We start from the raw sequence: 25,785 nt of genomic DNA on the forward strand, positions 1-25,785 counted from the left end.
TTACCGCCGTAATGATAAAAATTTCATCTGTAAAGCTCTGTTACTAGCCTTTACTGAAGATGTCTTTATATTTTGAAATTCTCACGTGATCACCAGGCTTGAGGATTGGTTTAATTTTTTTAGTTTTAAAGTAGTCCGAGTAAGTAGTCAGAGTATATATTTCTCCAAACAGTAAGTGAATTAGCACTTGTTACATCGGTAGGTTTAGTGCGTGTTGTGCTAGAGAACTGTTGGTTCACCCGCCGGTAAGTGATTTTGTTAATCTAAAACTTAAAACTGAGGATGTACTTTGTGCATGTTGCTGTAAAACTGTGTGTGTTTTTTCTGCATACTTTCCTGTATGCAACTATAAATTTTGAAGCGGTCTTTCATAAACACTGCACATGTCTATGAAAGCACGCTAACAAGCCTGGACATGTTGGAATCAGCTATAAAAACATGTCCGGACACGGTACCATTTCCAAAAATACTTGTCTGGGCATGCCTTCGATATCCTCCTGTAATAATCATAACCGCTAGGTACCGCTAACATAGAGGTTTATAAACGTGTTATTATGGGTCTATAATGCATTACCATTTTATAACCACATGGTGGCGCTCACACAGGCACCATGTATGGAAGGGATGCCATTTCACAAAATGGCGCCAACTTACCAACGCATGGTATTGTGGGTAACACCCAAAATGGCGTTCCATTATCATAAAATGGCTGCTGCGCAGTGGGAGGGGCAATGCTGCGCAATGGGTGGAGCATAACACAGGGACATTATGGGTATTACTCAAAATGGCCGCTGTGCAGTGGGCGGGGTCATAATGCACAGTGGGCAGGGCCAAATGGTGTCTCAAAACTGGCCTCTGTGCAGTGGGCGGGCCATAATGTGCAGTGGGCGGGGCTAATGGGTCTTAGCCATAGCTCCGCCCACCTGTCAAAAATTTGCAGTTTTGGCTGTGTATATACTACTCGATATCATCATCAAAAAAGTGTTTTTTCAAAAGTAATTTACACACACATCTATTAATGTCTGTGATTAAATAAGTCAAATGTCAAATGTGTCAAATAAGTCAGTCTTAGTTTGGACAAAATGTTAGACCTTTTTCCAGGACGCTGGTTTCTTCAGGGCTGAGAGTTCTCTTTGAGAGATTTAGAACCATCTCCTCCTTCTTTCTCGCAAGGGTTATTTCGATGTTCTGACGTCTTCCTCCTCTCCTGATTCGCTTGAGTGGTAGCTTGTTCTGTTTTTCCATTTGGACCAGGAACTTTGTCCGTTTTTTGCTGGAATGGTAGATTTCGACTTTGTCGTCTCCGAAAAAGATCTCTTTAGCCCATGTTTCCCTGGTGACCTGTGAAGAAAGAAGAGGAGGAGCAGCCACCAAAATCTAAATTCATTATTACTCTCTAAGCTGTCAATCTGTGCCCAAAAACCTGACTCTTATCCCTAGACGTTTTCAGAATGGATCTATGTGTAGGATTTTTATTTTTACCAATGAATGGTCTTTCTCTAGTGTTTCTAGTGTATGATGTCCACTTATAAACCGTATTCTGATCATAGTCTTTTTTTTATCTCATTTGAATTTGTCTTTTTATCAATAATATCATGTTCTAATTTGTCAATACGATTAGTTAAATTTTCCAAAAATTTCTGATAGTCTGAATGCTCTTTTAATTCCGAGATTTCTGTTTTCAATTGTTCATATATGCGTTGTTTTTATTGACTAAGAGATCCATAAGTCTTAAGGAGCATTCATGTTTAGTGATATATTTTTCAAAGGTGGCAATTTCCCACCATGATTTAAGTTCTTTAGAGGACTTCTAAAGAGTTCACGTAATGTTGGAGTTGAACTGTAACTCTGAATTTTTGTTTTCGAGTAGTGTCTTCCATGTTATTAAAAGAGACTAAATGGATATTTTATTTACAAACTGGACAACCTAATGGTCTTAGTTATGAATATGTTACCTGTTATGTTTGAAAATACACTTTCTTGTTTTACTATATACAAATAATATATTTTTTCTAAGAATTATGCCTAATGGAGGACCCTATCTTCTACTTTTTGAGCTATACCTTTAATCCTACATAATACCTTTTTGATTTTCCACAACCAATTGTCTAAGCTACTGAGATGTATAATGCGATTGGCCCACTTTTAGAACATTCCTATTGGCCACTATGACCTTTAAATAGTGTGTGTCTCTAGAGTGCAAAGTAGCCTATGATTAAGTACCCTCAAGGTATGAAACGCGTAAGGCTTTTGTCTGTAATTTTATGTATGGATTAAATTATAAACTTTTTATGAATACTACAAGCTGCTTCTCCTGACTTTTTTTGATGCATTGTGGATACGAGTGCCTGCCTGCTGTCGTTTTTTTTTTTTTTTCTTGTGAACTCCTGTATGGCTCCCTAAGCTGAAGGTCTGGGGCATGAGCATTTGGACCCACTCCAATTGGGGTAAGAATTCACATTTACCACAACTACAGCTATTCCTGTGTATTACTATTTGGATGATTCACCATCTGTTTAGGCCTAGCTCTGCTCTCCTCCCCACCACTACTAGAGAAACTGGTCTCCCGGCTGTTAGAGAGATCAGCCTCATCTAGAACCGCCAGACCAGAGTTCTACTCCCATCTTCACACAATCTGGCAAATCTGTTGGGATGCGCAAACCCTGGCGCAGCCTCCCTCTTCCTTTCCCCCACACTAGATTGTCTGTCACCCAGCTTACTGCCTTATCATCCTTTCGCTGCTCCCCTCCCCCCAAACTATCTGACCCCGCTAGCTCCTGCTCAGTAAGCAAGAGACTCATCCCAAGATTGTCAATCGAGCACAGTGTTGCAACTTGTTCCTCTAGGGCTCTAACACTAGCCTCTAAAGTGGCAATTTGCTCACAACCACAACAGAGGTACGTACCTGGGAACAACCGCATACATGTGGAAGCCTGGCACTGTCAGACCTTCAATGTTGTGCCACTCATTCTCCCAGTTACAGAAACAGTTAAGCAAAACTAAGGGGAAAAAGACTTGGAATAAATACAAACTTTGTACCTTGTTTTAAACTTCATTAGTTTGCCACTTACAGAGCCCCCACTTCAAGAGCAATCCGTTAAAGAGCACCAACCACCAGAGCAAGCTCCACTGGAGTCCCAAAGGTTCTATTTATACAGTCTGTTCAGGTGCAACTAATCAACCCCCCCCCACCTCAAACTGAGGGTAATTACAAAGGAATGTAACTTCTGGCAAACCTGCTTGTAAGCCTTATAGTTCAAACTTTATAATTTAGCACCAAAAACAGCAAATAGTTTTGAAAAATTAAATCCCAACACAAATGACTTACAAGTGGCAAGTTTAGGGTATGTACTGAATTAGATGCAGCGCTGAATGGCTTGAAATTTTTTTACCAGTCAAATATTCACCATTTTACTCTGAGCTCAGTCATTATAGAGAATTAGTGCAAGTCCTCTTATGCTGACTGGGACACTAATGTCCACAGGGTCCAGGGGCTTTGTGAGACAGACGGGATTCTTTGCCAAACCAGTAGACCGTTTTCTGTATCCAGATAATGTCCTCACAGCATCTGGGGTTTTGTCCTCCAAGAGCTTGCTTCTCTCTCATTCCATGTTACTGTAGATCTTGGTCTTAGTCTGATTTTTATTTTTTTTCTCTCAGACAAACCACTTTTAGCTACAAACTTTGGACACACTATAGCCCTTACCTGACTCAGAATATTGATGTATATCACCCCTACATATGTGCAGCCTATGCACCCTGATAGGTTTTGATACTGAATAAGAAACTACACCTTAACATATCGGTGTGTACAAGTGATATTTTCCTGGGAATGGACTTATTGTATCCTTCCACCTGATACTGCGCTCTAGTACATGTTTTCCATCTTTCAGATCTTCTAGAAAAGTGCCACTGCTGTGAGGTACTGTATCAAACGCTTTAGCAAAATCTAAGTAGATGCCATCCACTGCCATTCCAGCATCAAGGTTCCTACTCACCACCTCATAAAAGGCAACTAAATTAGTCTGGCAAGATCTGTTACGCATAAAACCATGCTGGCACAAACTAATAGTATTGTGAACTGCAATGTATTCAACTATCCTATCCCTTATTACCCCTTCCAGAAGTTTTCCTACTACTGATGTCAGACTAACGGGCCTATAGTTTTCAGGCTGAGAGCGAGATCCCTTTTTAAATAACGGCACCACATTAGCAATCCGCCAGTCTCTCGGCACCATGCCAAACCTCAACGAATCCTGAAAAATTAAGTGAAGAGGCTTGGCAATCACAGCGCTCAGCTCATTTAATACCCTGGGATGAATCCCATCTGGCCCTGGACCTTTGTTTACCTTTTACATGTTCAAGTCTCTCTTGAATTTCCTCCTGAGTGACCCATGCGTCAGTAGCTAAATTACTAGAACTGGGCATATTAAAAGGGAAGCCTTCATTATCTGGCTCCTCAGATGTATAGACAGATGAAAAATAAGAGTTCAAAATTTCAGCTTTTTCCCCGTTCTCATCAACCAACGTACCCCCCCGTGATAATAAGGTTCCCACCCCTTCTTGCTTCATTTTTTTACTATTCACATAATTAAAAAATAATTTTGGATTCTTTTTACTCCTAGCTGCAATATCCCTTTCCATCTCTATTTTAGCTGCTTTATTTGCCCCCCTTGTACCTGATGAAAGCCCCAGCTAACTTGAATGCTTTAAAAGCAGGTTTTTTCTTACCAACCTTGACAATAACACTTTTATTCAGCCATAAAGGTTTTGCTTTGCGATACCTCTCCTTGCTTACAAGGGGGATATACTGTTTTGTATACCTGCAAAGCAATGTTTTAAAGATGTTCCATTTTCCTTCTGTGTCTAACCCCATGAAAAGCCTTTCCCAGTTGACACATTGCAGAGATGCCCTTATACTGGCACAGTCTGCACGGCTAAAATTAAGCGTATTAGTTACTCCCTTATAGCGCTGTCTCTGCAGCATTATCTCAAAGGAGACCATGTTGTGATCACTGTTCCCCAAATGCCCCCCCCCCCCACACAAATGTTAGAGATGAGTTCAGCATTATTAGAAATCACCAGGTCCAAAATAGAATCATTCCGAGTAGGTTCTTGAACTGCCTGAAATAAAAAGTTGTCATTTAGCATGTTTACAAACCTACTAGCTTTTTCTGACTTAGCCACCCCATTACTCCAGTCAATGTCCGGATAATTAAAGTCCCCCATAATAACAACTTGACCCAGTTGTGAAGCCTCCTCCATTTGCAACAATAGCTGGGCCTCATCCCCCTCATCTATACGGGGGGTTTATAGCATACACCAATGATCATTTTCTTTGTGACCTTCAGCCCTACTGAAATTTCTACCCAAAGAGATTCAACGTTTTCATTGGTAATGTCTTTATTACACGGCTTTAAATCTGACTTTACGTAAAGACAAACCCCTCCACCCTTTTTAATCTCTGTCCCTCCTAAAAAGTGTATAACCATTTAAATTCGCAGCCCAGTCACATTTTTCATCCCACCAGGTCTCAGTGATACCTATTAAATCATAATTTTCAATACATGCAATAGCCTGCAGCTCCCCTAATTTACCCGACAAGCTACGCGCATTAGCCAGCATGCAGCGGAGATTACTACTTCTCCCTCTGATGCTTACATTAGCTAAAGGACAGTTAGAGCTAAGGTGAAAATTAGTCTGTTTCCCTTGTAACAATGGAAGCTCCTTATCTGAAACTATATGCCCCCCTCACTCCTCCCCCACAACCCTTTACTGGTCCCACTGCCCCATCTACACTAGCTTTCCCATAAGAATCTAGCTTACCAACCCCCCCTTGTCTAATTTAAACACTCCTCCAGCCTCTTAACCATTCTCTCCCCTAGCACAGCAGACCCCCTTCCATTGAGGTGCAATCGCTTAGGGCTGTATAGATTGTACCCCAAAGAAAAGTCAGCCCAGTGCTCTAGGAACCCAAACCCTTCCTTCCTACACCAAGACTTTAGCCACGCATTTAGCTCCCTAAGCTCCCGCTGTCTCCCTAAACTTGCACGCGGCACCGGCAACATTTCCGAAAAAATGACATTGGAGGACCTTTGCTTAATTTTAGAGCCTAGATCCCTTAACTCACTCTTTAAGGTCCCCCACCTACCGTTCATTTTGTCGTTAGTACCGATATGTACCAAGACAGCCGGGTCATGCCCAGCCCCTCCCAATAATGTGTCGAACCGATCAACCACATGCCGAACCCTGGCACCAGGAAGACAGCAAACTGTCCGGTTGAAGCGATCCGCTCGACAGATTGCCCTTTCCACTTTCCTAATGATCGAATCCCCTATAACCCCCATCTGTTTAGGCTTAGCTCTGCTCTCCTCCCCACCACTACTAGAGAAACTGGTCTCCCGGCTGTTAGAGAGATCAGCCTCACCTAGAACCTCCAGTCCAGAGTTCTACTCCCATCTTCACACAATCTAGCAAATCTGATGCGCAAACCCTGGAGCAGCCTCCCTTTTCCTTTTCCCCACACTAGATTTTCTAACTGTCACCCAGCTTACTGCCCTATCATCCTTTCCTTGCTCCCCTCCCCCCATACTATCTGACCCCGCTAGCTCTTGTTCAGTAACCAAGAGACTCCTTTCAAGATTGTCAATAGAACGCAGTATTGCAACTTGTTCCTCTAGTGCTCTAACGCGGCAATTCCCTCACATCCACAACAGAGGTATGCACTTTGGAACTGTTCCACAACCGCATACATGTGGCAGCCTGGCACTGTGTCAGACCTTCAATGTTGCTACAACTCATTCTCCCAGTTACAGAAACAGTTAAACAAAAGTTGGTGAAAAAGGCTTTAAAATAAATACAAAACTTTGTACCTTGTTTTAACTCCTTTAGTTTGTAACTCCTGTGATTATAACTCCACTTACAGAGCCCCCACTAACTCCTGTGTTTATAACTCCACTTACAGAGCCCCCACTAACTCCTGTGTTTATAACTCCACTTACAGAGCCCCCACTAACTCCTGTGTTTATAACTCCACTTACAGAGCCCCCACTAACTCCTGTGTTTATAACTCCACTTACAGAGCCCCCACTAACTCCTGTGTTTATAACTCCACTTACAGAGCCCCCACTAACTCCTGTGTTTATAACTCCACTTACAGAGCCCCCACTAACTCCTGTGTTTATAACTCCACTTACAGAGCCCCCACTAACTCCTGTGTTTATAACTCCACTTACAGAGCCCCCACTAACTCCTGTGATTATAACTCCACTTACAGACCCCACTAACTCCTGTGTTTATAACTCCACTTACAGACCCCCTAACTCCTGTGATTATAACTCCACTTACAGACCCACTAACTCCTGTGATTATATCTCCACTTACAGACCCACTAACTCCTGTGTTTATAACTCCACTTACAGAGCCACTAACTCCTGTGTTTATAACTCCACTTACAGAGCCACTAACTCCTGTGTTTATAACTCCACTTACAGAGCCCCCACTAACTCCTGTGTTTATAACTCCACTTACAGACCCACTAACTCCTGTGTTTATAACTCCACTTACAGACCCCCCACTAACTCCTGTGTTTATAAGTCCACTTACAGCCCCACTAACTCCTGTGTTTATAACTCCACTTACAGACCCACTAACTCCTGTGTTTATAACTCCACTTACAGAGCCCCCCACTAACTCCTGTGTTTATAACTTCACTTACAGAGCCCCCACTTAAAGAGCAATCACTTATAGAGCACCTACCACCAGAGCAAGCTGCACTGGAGTGCCAGTGGTTCTATTTATACAGTCTGTTAAGGTGAACTAATCAAACCCCCCCCCACCTCAAACTGAGGGTAATTACAAGGGAATGTAACTCTGGCAAACCTGCTGTAAGCCTTATAGTTAACCAAACTTTGTAAATTGGCACCAAAAAGAGCAAATACTTTTGAAAAAATTAAACCCAACAGTTAGAAAACACAATGATGTGAATGTGAGTGTGTGTGGGGGGAATGAGAGAGGATGTAATAAAGGGGGGGGGTGAACCTTCATTAATCATAATTTGTATTAATTAACATTAATGACAAATACATATGCAGGATCAATGATTAAACCTTCTGATAAACTGTTAGTGAGCAATAACTTACACACTAGTAATATTAGAATCCAATAGATGTACTTATCTTAGTATGATTATAGTTACAAGCACAGCCAGTTCTGCACAATTCAGCCAATCGGGGAGCCCCACAGCCTTTGGTGCAAGACCTTCAGGTTCCTGATAACCAAGCGATGATCCAAATGTCCCAGCACTCATTCAGGAGCCCCAGGCGAAGCTACTGACACAGGTTGGGGGGGCCCCTTTATACCAGAGTTCTTAGCAACCCCCCCCCAACACCAAGTGCTGACTTTAATGAACAGAAGATCTAACTATACAATTTATTAACTTTGTAGCAGGCCTATTTGTTACTCAAATAAGTTGTACATAGAGTATATTGTCTATCAGCTATGTGTTTATTCCAAGGACATTTGCTGGGTAACATACCTGTGTTTACTGTTTACCCAGCAATATACATAGAACAAAGACATTGTACCTTGAACATTGGACAATCGCTGTCCCAAAATCTGCTGCTTTTGCTGGACTCAAACCTAAAATTTGATTTATATGTTAAAGCAGATGTATATATTGTAAATCATTAGAAAATCCACCGTGCTACAGAGGAGTCAAGAAGTAGGTCAGTAGAGGAGCGTAACAAGCGAGTTGGTTGGTATCTAGAGAAGTTCAGAGATGTAGGGTGGGGCAGAGTTATGGGCTGCTTTGTGAGAGTCATTAGTTTGAATTTTATCCTGGATGGTAGGGGAAGCCAGTGCAGGGACCATAACCCATACTGGCTTCAGGAAATTAAAAGATACACTACACTAACGTGTGCGGCACTATCTGAGCCAAATCACTAGTGAGATGTTTGTCATCTTTGTCTCAGTATTTCCCCCTCGGTTTCCTGCCTGATCATCTAAATAGGGCAACATAGATGTAAGGAGCATCATTGTTAGGCCCAGTTGGTTTGTTGTTTTGGACAGACAGACCCTAAACATAAACAAAGTAAAACATTTGCTGTAAGTAGAAATGTATAGGACAAACCGGACTGGTAACTCTATAATGCAGACTAGTAGAGTGAAGTGGTTTTAAAACACCCCACCTTGAGAACGTTACCCACATCAAACTTAAGATACGACAAACTTAAAGCAGGATTCAGTCTCATTTTTTTTTTTTTAAAACAGAAGCACATAACATATACCGAGGTTATCAAGCAGCCTGCAGTCTATATAAAAATGTAACAAACATGTTGCTGCTAATGCAAAGTGTAAAAAACAATTTGACAAATCATATCAAAAATAAACTTAAAACTGTGCTTCAGTGCTTTTTTCTCTCCTATTAAACTATAGCAGCAGCCATTTTACTCCCTCACAGTGCAGGTCATTCTATTAAAAACCAAAAAATGTTTTTGAATTTGTATAACCTGACTGTACCAACCCAATCTAGAGGCTTCTCCTTGTGTGTAAAAAAGGAAAAAAAACACTAAGGTCCTCCCATATATATATATTTTTTCCCTGGACAGGGTAAGGCACGGACTTCTCCTTCACATAATCTTGAATCGTTGTTTATCCTGTAAAACAAACTTGGTGAAGGGACAAAGTCAGGGCATATTCATTTTGTTTCCCTCTATCATTATTCCTTCTTTCTTTAATTTGCAAAAGCTCTTATTTGATACTTTCCAACTCCTTTTTAAATGCCCCCCATGCAGTTTGGGGGTTGGAGTTCCCTGCACTCAGCCTTTCTCTCTGAGTTGTAAGAAGCTGATATGGGATCCATGTATTCCCATTCCTACTTTTCTTTTGCAATCCCCACCTAGAGGAATTCCAACTCTTTCATTGCACCAATTATTATTATTCCAGTAATAGTGTTTCATAGTATACAATACCCGGCTATGTGCCCAACTCTGGAACACACACAGCACCTAAACACTTCCTTTTCTGTATGTTTTTAACTGAATTGTTACAAGTCTGTTTTGCAGGGAGAGAAGCCTGTATTGCTCACACCCTTTCATTGTTATGTTGTTTCCTAGATTGCAGGGAGTTAGAAACCTGTTTTCCTGTACTATTAGGTTTCAGTTTATCAGCCCTGTACTCTGCACAATTAATAATTGCTTTATAAGGCCTGGCATGACTAGTACATTCAAACTAGCCACATTACCTTCACTTGCAATTTCACATTTCCCACTGCTTTCTTTTATACCATTAGCAGACAGATCTCTACCCTTATTAGTATTATTCTGCCCAGTAACAGCTGATACACCAGGACTTCTTAACTGAGCTTTTAACCCTTTAATCTCTGATAAACATTTTGAATTATCAGCCCCTACATTGCTTGTTGAGGTTGCAACCAAACTTTTAATGGTGCCCTCTTACTAGGGTTCCAGTTCTTTTGAGAAGCAGACAAATAACCCACACCAATAAGTGTATATTAAAATGAATATATTGAATAGCAAATCAATGGATTGTTACAATTGGATTAGTTAACACAACACAATATATTTACATTTTTTAAAGTTACAAATTAATCACAAAGTCTACATCATAGTCACCAACAAACACAGAACATGGTGGTCTGGTTCCTTTTCGCCAACCAGCTGATCATGGCTTCCTCTGGTCTGTAGCCCTCACATCCTAACCGGTCACCTCTGATGTTCTCCCCAGGTGCTCCTCCCAGGTTGTCCCCCCAGGTTCACACCTTTCAGCCACTGCCCCCGCATACCAACTTATCAGATGGGGTTGATAAAAACTACTCCTTGCCCATTGTTCAGTAACTGTTGAGTTTTATGGCTTCTTGCAGACGTACTGTCTTACCATCCACAGAAAAACCCTTTGATATGGAGATGTGGCATTGGGTGCGACTTGGACAACTGGTTTATAGTAATCGGTAGAACTCCCCTCTGTACAGTGTAACGCATATACACATGTATATAACAAAATTAATAGCACCCAAGATGAGCAATTTTCTTACGTGGCATGCCAGAGGGGGAGCGGTTGGAGAGGGGACAGTCTTTGGAGGGGAAGGCCAATTAATAGGGAGTTACAGTAGTCCAGGCAAGATATTATAAGAGTGAATAAGAATTTTGGCAGCATCTTGGGTGATAAGTGATCATATTTTGGAAATATTTCTTAGGTGAAAGTGACATGATTTGATAAGTGACTGGATATGAGGGGTGAAGGACAGGGCAGAATCAAGGATAACCCCAAGGCACCTGGCTGGGAAGATGGGGTGATGGTAGAATTGTTACCCTTTATAGATACCTTGGGAACAATGTGGACGTTGGTTCTCTTTCCCCCATCCAATTCAGTCTTAGAGAGGTTTAATTTAAGGTAACGTTGGGACATCCAAATGGATATAGCGGACAGGCAGGAAGAGACACGAGTTAGAAGTTCTGGGTTGAGATCAGGGGAGGAAAGATAGATCTGAGTATCATCAGCATAGAGGTGGTACTGACAGCCAAAAGAATTGATCAATTTGCCAAGTGAGGACATATAGAGAGAAAATAGTAAGGGGCCCAGGGCAGAGCCTTGAGGAACCCCGACAGAAAGAGGCAAGGGAGAAGGTGATTCCCCATTGTAAGAGACACTGAAGGATCGATCTGAGAGATAAGATGAAAACCAGGATAAGGCAGTGTCACGAAGGCCAAGAGAGCGGAGAGTCTGGGGGAGAAGAGGGTGATCCACAGTGGTAAAAGCAGCAGAGAGATCGAGAAGTATTAGTAGCGAGTAGTGTTTTTGGCTTTAGCCAAAAGGAGGTCATTTGTTAGTCGGGTTAGAGCAGTTTCGGTGGAGTGTTGCTGTCTAAAACCAGATTGTAGGGGATCCAAGAGGTTGTCAGAGAGGAATAGCGTCAGTCGGTTGTATACTAGGCGCTCAAGCAGTTTGGAGCTGAATAGCAGCAGAGAGGTCGGAGGTTAGTAGGATTGGAAGGATCAAGGGAGGGTTTTTTCAGAATAGGGGTTACCAGTGCATGTTTCAGTTGGGAAGCCAAAAGTTTTAAAACTTCTCTCCAGTCACTGGGGAGAAGGAGCCAAGAAGAGACTGGGGAGCATGTAGGGAGGGAGGGAAATGGTTATGGGGATTTAGTTGTGCAATGTCACTTCGGATGGTGTCAATTTTATTTTTAAAGTGCAATAGCTTGAGCAGTGACTGAAGCACACGGAGGGGGCGGAGGAGGGGACAGCAGAGAGTTAAAGGTAGAGAAGAGTTGTACAGGTTTTTTAGAGCGAGTTAATGAGTGCAGTGAAGTAGGTTTGTTTAGCTTGACGGAGGGTGGGATTATAGGAGCAGAGCAGATTTGTAGCTGCAGATATCTGATTCTGACCTGGATTTGTGCCTGCGACACTCATGTATACGTGACTGTTTTTGGAGGGGGTTGGGAGGAGCAGCGTGCCGGGGGGTTGGGAGGAAGAATTATAAGGTCGATCCATGAGGTCGGTATATGACCGCAATGCGAAGCGAACCAGGGGAGAAAATCCCAAGAGTGAACCTTAAATGAGGAAAATGAAAGAGGAGGTGGAAGAATTTTAAATAGTGGGGGGGAGAGAGGAGTCCTACCCCCCGCCCTGTTTCCAGGCCTGGGAGTGTGAGTAAGGTGTAGCCCCCCATAGGGCGGGGCAGTGGGTGAGGCAGTAGGGGAAAGCCAGGTCTCAGTTATTGCAAATACGTTAAGTGATTTAGTGATGAAAAGGTCATGGATGGAGGTGAGTTTGTTGCAGACAGAGCGGGAATTCCAGAGGGCACAGGGTATTTGAACAGAGGCTTTGGGTATAGGGGTAAGGGTCCTGTACTTCAGAGGGGTACAGGGTGGGTTTGGGGAACGTGTCCCTAACAGAACTGATGGGGTAAGGGCCGGGGTTGGGGGAAATGTCCCCTGCTGCCAGTAACGGGAAGGAGAGGAATGCAAGGTGAGAACGGGAATGTATGTTCTTGTTTTATGTGAGGAGAAAGTGTTAACTGGAACTATGGAGCTAGCACTTTAAAAAGGAGGAAAGAAGGATAAAACCTTTTTGAGATAGGAAGTAACAAACCATGAGAACCATTTTCTTGCAATTCCATGTTCAGTTTTGATTGGAGATCACTCAGAGCCTTGTCACTGCCTTGTTTAACTGCCATATGCCTAGCACTTGTGAAATGTTAGCACTTAGATATTAGCCCCAGTGCCATCCCCATGGCTGTGTCTGAATTTATAGTCAGCTGATTGGGGAAAACCAGAGCCTGATTGACTAATCAATTAATCAATCAGGGATCAAAGTAAACAGGCTGTGTGGGGAGGGGGGGAGTTGTACAAGCACCAGAACCAAGTTTTGGGGCTGTAAATATATCTCTTGCTCACTGAGGAGTGGGACACATGTGAGTTTGACACAGCTATCACTAGTACTAAATCAAGGTAGGCCTAACAAACAGTTATTTGCATAGCAGATATACAGATGGGAATTCCCATTAATAAAGAGGCTGCAATATAGTGGGTTATATAGCAGTATACAACAGAGGGATACACAGATGGGAATTACCATTAATAGGGGGGCTGCAATATAGTGGCTTATATAGCAGTATACAACAGAGGGATACACAGATGGGAATTACCATTAATAGGGGGGCTGCAATATAGTGGGTTATATAGCAGTATACAACAGAGGGATACACAGATGGGAATTACCATTAATAAAGAGGCTGGAATATAGTGGCTTATATGGCAGTATACAGCAGAGGGATACACAAATGGGAATTACCATTAATAAAGAGGCTGCAATATAGTGGGTTATATAGCAGTATACAGCAGAGGGATACACAAATGGGAATTACCATTAATAGGGGGGCTGCAATATAGTGGCTTATATAGCTGTATACAGCAGAGGGATACACAAATGGGAATTACCATTAATAGGGGGGCTGCAATATAGTGGGTTATATAGCTGTATACAGCAGAGGGATACACAAATGGGAATTACCATTAATAGGGAGGCTGCAATATAGTGGGTTATATAGCTGTATACAGCAGAGGGATACACAAATGGGAATTACCATTAACCCTTTAAGTGCCAGCCGAATTCGTCATTTCGGTTCCCCCCAGTGCCAGACGTTTTTTAAGCATTTTGTACTCATTCACTTTAACAATGTTTTTTGGTAGGAAAACCTCCACGAAACTAGGGAAATTATATATCGTTTTTTTCGTCACTAATTGGGCTTCGACATACATACCAAATTTTATAACTTTTCTGGAGATATGATGTGTATTTTGGGTGAAATATGTAAAAAAAAAATAAAATTATGAAAAATTTCTGTATATTTTGAGGTTTTTTTCCATAGAAAAGTTAATTTTACTCACTTTTTTTTATTGTTTGTAAAAGCCCTGATACTCCCAAGTCCAACGATACCAAATATGTGGTGGTACCCCACAGTTCCTGTCCAGAAGTAACCCCCAAACTAAGGCAATACTTAGTACAATATCACACCAGAACAAAGCAGAAAAGCGCTTGTAACAGTTAATGCAGCATAACTTATATGTAAATCTAAAATATCCCCTCATGTTTGGTATCTTTAGAAACTACAGACCTTCAGGTTTCTAGGTGCAATGTAGTTTTCACTCAAAAGCCAAATACCTTTTGTCAGTGCATTGTGAAATTTGGAACTTTTTATGACATTTTTTTTTTTTTTCTAAAACGTAAACTTGGACGCATGATCAAATGTGGATTTGACAAAAAAAAATCTCATAAAAATTTTCTAACAAAGGCATATTTGAAAGACAAACTTCTCCTGAATAAAATGATGCCCCATATGTATGGGTGCACATAAAGACATGGGCAATGCACAAGGGCAATTACAGCTAAAAATGTGGGGCTGCGCTCTATGTGCACTTCCTGCAGTTTTTCAGTGTTAACCCCCCCTACCTGTGAAATAACCCCCACAAACTATATATTTCTGAAAAGTGCACACCTTCAGCTATTCAGAGACACCACTCTTTTCTTTCTACATGGAAAATTGTGGCCGCAGTCCCTTGCAGAAGTCAGCGCTTTGGTCAGAAATCAAGGAAAAACCAGATAAAAAACCTAGATTTCTCCCCAAAATCTCCATGGCAACTACCAAAAACTTACTAACCATCAATCTGCAAGTTCCCCTGAATAAAACGATACCCCATATGTATGGGTGCACATAAAGACGTGGCCACCAAATGCCCCAAAACAGGGGCAATGCATAAGGGCAATTTCAGTTGAAATTTTGGGGGCTGCGCTCTATGTGCACTACCTGCAGTTTTTCAGTGTTAACCCCCCCTACCTGTGAGATAACCCCCACAATCTATATATTTACGAAAAGTGCAAACCTTCAGCTATTCAGAGACACCACTCTTCTCTTTCTACATGGAAAATTGTGGCCGCAGTCCCTTGCAGAAGTCAGCGCTTTGGTCAGAAATCAAGGAAAAACTAGATACAAACCTAGATTTCTCCCCAAAATCTCCATGGCAACTACCAAAAACTTACTAACCATCAATCTGCAAGTTCCCCTGAATAAAACGATACCCCATATGTATGGGTGCACATAAAGACGTGGCCACCAAATGCCCCAAAACAGGGGCAATGCATAAGGGCAATTTCAGTTGAAATTTTGGGGGCTGTGCTCTATGTGCACTACCTGCAGTTTTTCAGTGATAACCCCCCCTACCTGTGAGATACCCCCACAATCTATATATTTACGAAAAGTGCACACCTTCAGCTATTCAGAGACACCACTCTTCTCTTTCTACATGGAAAATTGTGGCCGCAGTCCCTTGCAGAAGTCAGCGCTTTGGTCAGAAATCAAGGAAAAACCAGATAAAAACCTAGATTTCTCCCCAAAATCTCCATGGCAACTACCAAAAACTTACTAAACCTCAATTTGCAAGTTCCCCTGAATAAAACGATACCCCATATGTATGGGTGCACATAAAGACGTGGCCACCAAATGCCCCCAAACAGGGGCAATGCATAAGGGGGGGCTGTGCTCTATCTGCAGTTATTTAGTCTAAACACCCCCATACCTGTGAAATAACCCCCGCAAACTATATATTTCTGAAAAGTGCACACCTTCAGCTATTCAGAGACGCCACTCTCCTCTTTCTACATGGAAAATTGTGGCCGCAGTCCCTTGCAGAAGTTAGCGCTTTGGTCAGAAATCAAGGAAAAACCAGATACAAACCTAGATTTCTCCCCAAAATCTCCATGGCAACTACCAAAAACTTACTAACCATCAATCTGCAAGTTCCCCTGAATAAAACGATACCCCATATGTATGGGTGCACATAAAGACGTGGCCACCAAATGCCCCAAAACAGGGGCAATGCATAAGGGCAATTTCAGTTGAAATTTTGGGGGCTGCGCTCTATGTGCACTACCTGCAGTTTTTCACTGTTAACCCCCCCTACCTGTGAGATAACCCCCACAATCTATATATTTACGAAAAGTGCACACCTTCAGCTATTCAGAGACGCCACTCTTCTCTTTCTACATGGAAAATTGTGGCCGCAGTCCCTTGCAGAAGTCAGCGCTTTGGTCAGAAATCAAGGAAAAACCAGATACAAACCTAGATTTTGGTCAGAAATCAAGGAAAAACCAGATAAAAAACCTAGATTTCTCCCCAAAATCTCCATGGCAACTACCAAAAACTTACTAACCATCAATCTGCAAGTTCCCCTGAATAAAACGATACCTATGTCTGGTTGCACATAAGTACATGGCCGCCAAACCTGAAAATGCATAATATTGGGGCTGCACTCTATGCACCCCTTTTTTTTTGCCTGCACCCGAATGAATGGGATACGCTCGGGTGCAGGCACATGTAGCCGATATACGCATGAAAACGCGTGAGAATGCAAAGTCTCGCGTTTTCATGCGTATATCGGCTACACGTGCCTGCACCCGAGCGTATCCCATTCATTCGGGTGCAGGAACAAGTAGCAGGCGTAGGGCTGAATTTTCGGCAAGCGTTTTTCCACTTGCTGAAAAAATCAGCCCTACGCCTCGTGTGGCATCAGCCTAACCCTTGGCAATAGAAACTACCAGAACAATCTTAGCACCTCTGGACCTTTCTAGAACAACTGAAATCAAATGGAATAAAACCACTAAAAGCAATCAAAGAACAATAGTTGCAATGAAATCGGTAAGAGCCCTGGATCCACCAATGTCACTGCAAAAGCAACCTTTTTGGGGGCACTAAACACACAATAAAGAACAATGCAAAGATAAAACACCGTAAAATCCAATAAAACCACCTAAACCAACAGAAGAACAATAATTGCAATGAAATCGGTGGTCAGAGCCCTGGATCCACCAACGTCACTGCAAATTCAGCACCCAATAGCAATACAAAAAGTTACAGTGCAATAGAATAATTCAAAAACAGAAATCAATTATGAAAATGCCAAAAAAACACTAAAATGCAACCAAATAAATCAGATAATTATAGAGCAAGATCAGAAATAAAGTTTTAGTAAAAAAAAAGACTGCCAAAGAAAGCAAAGACAGAAAGAAAAGAAAAGAAAGAAAGAAAAAAAAAAAAAAAAAAAAGTGTAAGTGTAAGTGTGTGTGTAAGTGTCTGTGTGTGCTTGGGAAAGTTGTAAATCAGTGTGTATGTGTACAAAAGTGTAATAATGACAAAGATAGAAGAAAAAATGCAAAAAAAAAAAAAAAAAATTTTTTAGACAGTTGAGATAGAAATAAGCAAAATAAACAGTGGTAGAGAGTTGTAGTTCAGCTTACCCAAGGCAGGCAGACGATCAGGGGCGATCAGGGGCGATCAATCCAGCAGGAAGGCAGCAGGGGAGCTCCATCTCGTCCGAAGTGCGCAGCAGGAGTGAGGGAGCCGACAGTAGGCGGCGCTATTTAAAGGGACAGCAGTGGACACGTCATCAACGCGTGTCCACTGCTGTCATTGGCTGGCGACGCGATCGGTGCGGCTCGGGGACCCGGATCGGTGAGTATGTCTTACTCTGCTCGTTGCCTAGGGGGATCTGAGGGGTTTACAAGCGCTGCGCTGCTTTAAAAGCGAGCGCAGCGCTTGTAAACCCGACAGTGCCATTGGACGTAGATTCTACGTCCCATGGCACTTTGGTCCCTTGGTACCTGGGACGTAGAATCTACGTCCCTTGGCACTTAAAGGGTTAATAGGGGGGCTGCAATATAGTGGGTTATATGGCTGAATACAGCAGAGGGTTAGTCCAGCAAACTCAGGGAGCCCCTCAACCTTTGGTGTAAGACCTTCAGGTTCCCGATAACCATGTGGTGATCCAATGTCCCAGCACACGTTCAGGAGCCCTAGGCAAAGCTACTGACCCGAGGCAGAGGCCGTTCTTTTACGCCAAAAGTTCTTAGGAAACCCCCCTCCCAAGCCCAACTACTGACTTGAACAATATTTGTTTCACAAATAGTCAGCCATTGTGTCTGGTCAGATACAAAACTTTATACCTCTGCATCAAGTTCTTATTTAAATAAATTGGGCATTGTCTGCCTGCTGTCCGCTTGTTGTATTTGCTGGGTAAACAGTCTATAGTCATTGTTTATTGTTACCTAATAAACACCGGTATTGTTACCCAACAATATATGTACAAGGACACTGGACTCCCCTTATCTTTATAACAAATTAAAAAAAAAATGAAACCTACTGCATGGTTACACAGATGGGAATTACCATTAATAGGGGGGCTGCAATATAGTGGGTTATATAGCCGTATACAGCAGAGGGATACACAGATGAGAATTACCATTAATAGGGAGTTGTGAAGTTTATACAAATTGTATACTATGAATCAGCAATAACAGATATACATTGTAACATTGTTCTATTAAGTTAAAATCAACATAGGGAGATGCTATGTTCAGCTTCTGCCCAAGGTTTGGCTACCAATTGCTGGGCTATATCTTGTTATTTTTATTTTCTTCGAGTGCGGCCCTTATGCTAGCGCTATGGATTCCAGGGTGTTCCTTAAACTGGAACGGCACAACATTTATACTGATCAGAGAGAAGTGCTAATGAGCAATACATTAGGAAGTTACAGATAGAGAACTTGTAAAGATAAAAGTAATTAAGGTTTATTAGGGTGGGTTGTAAATAGTCCAGGGGTCTGGATTCAGTCAGATCAGATAGTGAGACATGAAACCTGACCCCAAATTAAAGCCCTGACTTAATGTGTTGAATAACTCCATACATTTTAATCCATAGATCTTCCTTTCCCGTTCAGTTCCAACGTTCCCATTTAGAATTAACACCTTCATGCCCTGAAGCCTGTGGTCCTGATTGCAGAAGGGTTGTCCCACTGGTGTATCACACACTTTGGTCTTGATCTTCTGTCTGTGATGGTTCATCCTTGTGCACAGTTTTTTGCCCTGTTTCTCAAATGTACATTCCCCCTGTAGGGCACTTAGTATATGAATAGCAGCCCCGAATGGTGTAGACTTTTTGTGTATTCGGTATTGCAATTTGATCTTTGCACAGGATGTATTTGCAGGTCTCACATCTGTTGCTGTTGCAGGGAAATGTCGCTGCTTTAGTTGTTTGGGGAAGAGACTTCTAACAATCATTTTCCTCAGACTGGGGGCTTGTCTATAGGGCAGAAGGGGCAGTTCAGGGAATATCTCCTTTAGTCTGGTATCTGTATGGAGCATGGGCTGCAGGTCCCTGGCTATTTTTCTTATAATGTTCAGCAGTAATCCTAAAATTAAGGTAATATTGTGAAACTACAGCTCCCAATTAGGAAGGCCTATGGGGTGATGCAGAGGTATTCATTGTTCATAAAATTTGGTGAAGATTAATGCAGTCTGGAATTGTTAGGGGTGCAATGTGAGCTGTATCTTGTACCATATGTATTCTTTGCCCACTCACTTTTGTCTGAGGGGTAAAGAGATGTACTTTACCTTGATCTTATGTTTGTGTATAAGTTATTGCTCATTAACAACCCCTTTATTACATAAGTAGTAATAGAATGTAAAATATTTACTTTGCTTCATATGGTTGTAGTTACAGAGAGAGCCAGTTCAGCTCTAGTTCAGAAATTCGTTGAGTCCCTCAACCCTTTGTGATCCTTAGGTCTCTGAAAAATCAAGCGACGATCCAAGATTCCTGGCACTTGTTCTGGAGTCCGAGGTGAAGCTACTGACCCAAAGCAGAGGCCGTTCTTTTGTGCCGAAGTTCTTAGAAAACCCCCCAATCCCAACTACTGACTTGAACAATATTGTTTTAGAAATACCCAATAGTCGGCCATTGTATTTGGTCAGATTCAAAACTTTATACCTCTACAAACAGATCTTATTAAAATAAATTGGGTATTGTCTGCCCGCGGTCCGCTTGTTTTATTAAGAATATTTGTTGGGTAACAATACCTGTGCTTACTATGTAATAAAAGGACACTGGTCTCCCCTTATCTTCATAATAGGTTTTTAGAATGTGCTTAATTAACTTTACTAACTAAACCTAAGACATATATAATATATATGTATATGTATAATTATATATAATATGAGAGGCTGGAGTGACGGGACACACAGGAATTTTATAAAGTCACAGGAACAAAAGAATAGAAAAAAATCAGGTTTATTGAGACCAACGTTTCAGCTCTACACAGGAGCTTTCGTCAGGGATACCACACCACAGTGAAACATTTTATAAGCCCAAAATGGTGCCAAAGTTGTTGCTAGGCAACCAATACAAAAAGAAAAGGAACTAAACTAAACAATAAACAAAATCAAATATGGCCAAAAAGCTATAATACACACGCAGCTTCTTACGGGCATCAAGTGTACATTATAATAGTACAGTGAATAAGAGTAAATGGGCACATGTCTGTACTGACCCCCTGTATGGCACCCACCAGTCTCCAGAAATATAAATATATATATATATATATATATATATATGTCATAAGAGTTCCCGATAAACAGCACTCACGATATAATGAAATCTCAGGCGCCTGGGTGCAGTCCTCTTCAGCGTAGATAGTAAACAAAAATATGAATCGCATCGCTCAGGACTTATAACAAAATTGTAGTTTATTAAGTGTAGAAACAGAGAACTGACGTTTCGGCCACAATTGCAGCCTTTCTCAAAGTTGCCAAAAAACAGTGCATCTAAACTTAAATACCCAGTGTGGCGGGAAACTCGAAAGTGACGTGTCAGGATGACGTATACACTCAGTGAAATTGATTACATACAATGAAATGAAAAGATAAAATGAAATAAAATAAAAAATGTCCTTTACCATGTGTCAGAAGTATTTTTACCAATGTGTGTAATAAAGAACTGTGACTCAGTTTACAACATTATTTTATATCCTTTATTACACACATTGGTAAAAATACTTCTTTATTTTACTATTGAGCTCATTGTACCATGTGGTTTAAAACAATGGCATTTAATTTACATTATTACAGATCTTTACTCTTTATGGATCATTTAAATGAAGATACAAAAGGTCACCAGGTACCATGTCCTTAGAGCAAAACAAAAAATCTGTAACACAAATATTACTTTGCCTTCATTATATGAAAGGAAAGAATAGTTATCCTTTACCCAGTATTCTAAAGCCCAGAGTGCAATATTTACCCAAGGCATAAAGGATGGGAAAATTGTCCCTTCTTTCCCTGTTTTACAAGGAGGGGTATGGAATTTCCTTCTGGGCTCATTTTGGTTCTCCTGTGTTTGTAATTGTGGGATTTGTATCTGTATTCTCAGAGGGGACAACAGACTCCGGGGAAGGCTTATGGCCAAGGAGATCATTATTTAGACTTTGCTGTACTCCCCATCGTGTCTCTGTACTGAATGACATAAGTACTAGAAGCTTGCTGTTTCATAGAACTCCTGCCAAATCTAACAATATGACCAGGTTTTCCACAACGTTGTCCTGGAAGTCTCCTGCATTGATGGTTCATAGATACAATAGAAATGTTTCTGGGATTCAAGAATTTGTATGTATGTTTAACTTTATTTATAGAGCACTACTTATGTACGTAGCGCTGTACAGTAGAATATATTAAAATAAACAGGAGTATTAAAATAGATAAATACAAAGTATTACAATAAGCACAAATAAATTAAAGATACAGTTGCAATAAGTTAAGAGTCAGAAACACAAGAGGAAGGAGGTCCCTGCCCCGTAGAGCTTACAATCTATATGGGAGGGTAACTTACAGACACAAATAGGCAAATATAAGTGCTGTAGGTCACAGTGGGTGACAGTACAATATAAGTGCCAGTTCCCAGATCAGGTGCTGGGTGAGTGCCCCAATAGGGAGTCTTTTGGTTTTAAAAAGACTGAGGGAGGATTCTCTCCGGAGGAAATCAGGGAGGGCATTCCCAATGTAAGGGGCAGCAGGGCAGAAAGGGTTAAGGTGGGAAACGGCAGTTGTAGTGCGGGGGAGGGGAAGGGAAGAGATGGAGTGAGGGGCAGAGGAACGAAGGAGTTGGCCAGGAACGTACGGAGACACAAGGGAAGAGATGTAGTGAGGAGCAGAGGAATGGAGGGCTTTGAAGGTTAAGAGAAGGAGTTTGTAAGATATTCTTTGTTTAATAGGAAGCCATGATAAAGCCTTTAGCAGGGGAAGGGCCTGAACTCTCCTGGATGAGAGGAGGAGAATTCTGGCAGCAGTGTTTAATATAGACTGTAGGGGGGAAAGATGGGAGTTAGGGAGGCCGGTTAGCAGTAGTCAAGTCGGAATAGGATGAGAGCATGCATGAGCAGCCTAGCTGTTACAGTAGAGAGAAAGGGACGGATTTTGGCAATATTGCGTAAGAAAAAGTGACAGGTTATGACAGTGGTGTTAGTATGGTCAGAGAAGGAGAGACTGGAGTCAAAGATCACCCCCAAACAATGCACTGAATCAACAGGGTTGGTGAGGGTGCCATCAATAGAGATAGAAAAGGGGGGAGTAGGACCAGGCTTAGGCGGAAAGATCATTAGTTCAGTTTTTGTTAGGTTCAGTTTGAGGTGGCGTTGGTTCATCCAGTTAGAGATAGCCAGGAGGCAGTTAGAGATTTGAGTCTCAGTTTCAACTGTTAACGAAGGGGTTGACAAATAAATTTGGATATCAGCATACAGATGGTATTTAAAGCCAAATGAACGAAAGACAGCGTGTAAAGGGAGACCAACAATGGCCCAAGTACAGAGCGTTGGGGTACCCCCACATTAAGAGGAGCTGGAGATGAGGTTTTGTTAGCATGGGAGACAGTGAGGGAACGGTTAGAGAGGTAGGAAGAGATCCAGGATGCAGCCTGACTACGGAGACCAATCAAATGCAGAATCTGCATCAGGAGGGAGTGGTCAACCGTATCAAACGTAGCCGATAGATTTAGGAGGATTAGTACAGAAAAGTGACCGTTGGCTTTGGCACCTGAAGATCATTCGTAACTCTGCACAAGGCTGTCTCAGAGTGCACAAGCCGAAAGCCAGATTGCAGCGGTCTAATAAATTATGGGCGTTAAGGAAGTTTAGTAATATGGGAGAAGACAATTGTAGGATTATAATTATTAGTGACAATATTAATATTAATATAAAATATTAATATTAGCCTATAATAATATAACCAATAGGTTCTAAAAAGGGAGGTTTGGCAAAGAAAGATAATCAAATCACTGTACTCATTAAAATATAATTTATGCACAAATCAAAAACACACTAATACAAATGAAAAGAATGAAAAATATTACACCCCCTTACAGAAGGGAAAAAGCATAAAAACGATTCTATACAAAAATAATAATTACAGATTGTAAACCGTAAATACCCCAAAACAACCAGCAAAACAAACCTAGATTAGAATCCCTAACGACATTTACAGTCTTCAACCAACAAATACTATCTGTCAAAGACTATAATCAAAATAGTACAAACAGTAAAAAACCTAATACATAAATACAATACCAAATACACAATACTAAAACCATCAGAGACAAAAAGACAGAATATTTCCCAATCCTGGGACAGTAAGTCAGTCTCTCTGAGTCCCTGGTTAGAGAGAGACACCCCGGCACACATAGGCCTGTTCCCCAGGACACAACCCCAGACTGCATTTTGGTCTCCCTTTTTATACTGTTTAGAGCCTCAACCCCCACAAAACATCTGGTTAAACAGGTGAAACAGAGACCTGAGTGGATCCAAGTTTCTTGTTTTGGTAACAAATGTTTCTCGCACAATATGCAAAGGAAGGCTTTTGATCCATAATCGCTCGATCTCATACAATATTTTATGACCAGCTCTCTGCATAATATATAGTCAGCCTTCGTTTACACATCATGATGATATCCTAGTTACGTCACATCTCCATTGCCCCAGGGCAAACTGTTTAAAGGAACAGTAACGCCAAAAAATGAAAATGGATTAAAGAAATTAAACTAATATAATGCTGCCCTGCACTGGTTAAAATCGTGTGTTTGTTTCAGAAACATTAATAGAGTTTATATAAAAACCCTGGTGTGTAGCCATGGGGGCAGACATTCAAAAGGAGAAAAGGCACAGGTTACATAGCAGATAACAGATAAACCCTGTAGAATACAATGGTATCTAATCTGTTATCTGCTATATAACTTGTGCCTTTTCTCCTTTTTTCCAGCTTCAATGGCTGCCCCTATGGCTACACATTAGCTTATTTATATAAACCTATAGTAGTGTTCCGGTAGCAAACACACTAGTTTTACCAGTGCAGGGTAACTTATATTTTAATTACTTTAAAACACTTTCATTTTTTGGTGTTACTGTTCCTTTAACCTGGTTACTCTGATGCTTCTGGCTATTTCCCCAGAATCTGTTTATACTAAACAACCCTTTTGATCTAAGAGACTCCAGTTGTTATCATTGTTTTTGACAACTGTCTGCCCAAACAGGTCTTATTCATCTGTCTCTTGTTCAGTGATGTTATATTTTAACTTAGATTATTAAATACATATAAAAGTCATTTTTATGACGGCTTACATATGATGGCTTATTTCTTACAAATCCCCCCCCTAGAGGGCGAACGAATCCATAGAGAGCCCTCTATATTATAACCGTTGATACACAATATTTTCAACCATCCTGAGAGTGGTTCTCATTCTCCAAAACAAGAGTAGTCCAAAAACTAGGATCAAAGTCTGAATGAGAATCAATATTTTGAAAGGTATACGGAAAAAATGGATGTTTAGAAGCATTATATACTTGATCCCACCAAGTGGTGTCAATAAGTTCTGGAATTGCCTCCTTCGCTTGTTTTCTCCTTTGCTTCATTTGAAGAATATGTTCAGTGGTCTGTTGCATGAGCATCCGTACATCCAGAGCCAAGGGAGGGATAGAAACTCCAAATTGTGGTAGTGCCTGTTTGAATTTCTCTTCCAACTTACTCTTGATTTGAATATTTGAAATATCATGGTAAACTGGGACTGGGTGTACGATATGACCATTAATTTTCAAGATCTTGTTAACGGTTAGACAAAAATTTGAGCTAGGTAATAGACACTCATTTTTCCCGTACATCAGTTTGGAGGTACCCGTCACTATACAGAATTTGCCCTCTCCCACATAAGCAACTTTCAACTTATCTTGATGCCACTGTGTCAGTTTTACAGCACAAATCTTTGAAGACTGTTCTTCAGTCATATTACCAAATTCCCTTATGGTTGTGGGGATGAATCCACAAGTAGATTCCACCGTATCGAAAACATCACAACGACAAATGTAGTTTCCATTCACTTTAGAACAACATGAGATTTGAG

The 25,785-nt window shown here is 41.3% G+C and overlaps 1 pseudogene; it reads right to left on the minus strand.

Moving 5' to 3' along the window:
- Positions 1-1,068: 1,068 nt before the first annotated feature.
- The window catches only part of LOC100489480, a 50,138-nt pseudogene continuing 25,421 nt past the window's right edge, over positions 1,069-25,785 (minus strand).

Source organism: Xenopus tropicalis, chromosome 5 (assembly GCF_000004195.4).
Source record: "Xenopus tropicalis strain Nigerian chromosome 5, UCB_Xtro_10.0, whole genome shotgun sequence".
In the NCBI taxonomy this organism is placed as follows: Eukaryota; Metazoa; Chordata; class Amphibia; order Anura; family Pipidae; genus Xenopus; species Xenopus tropicalis.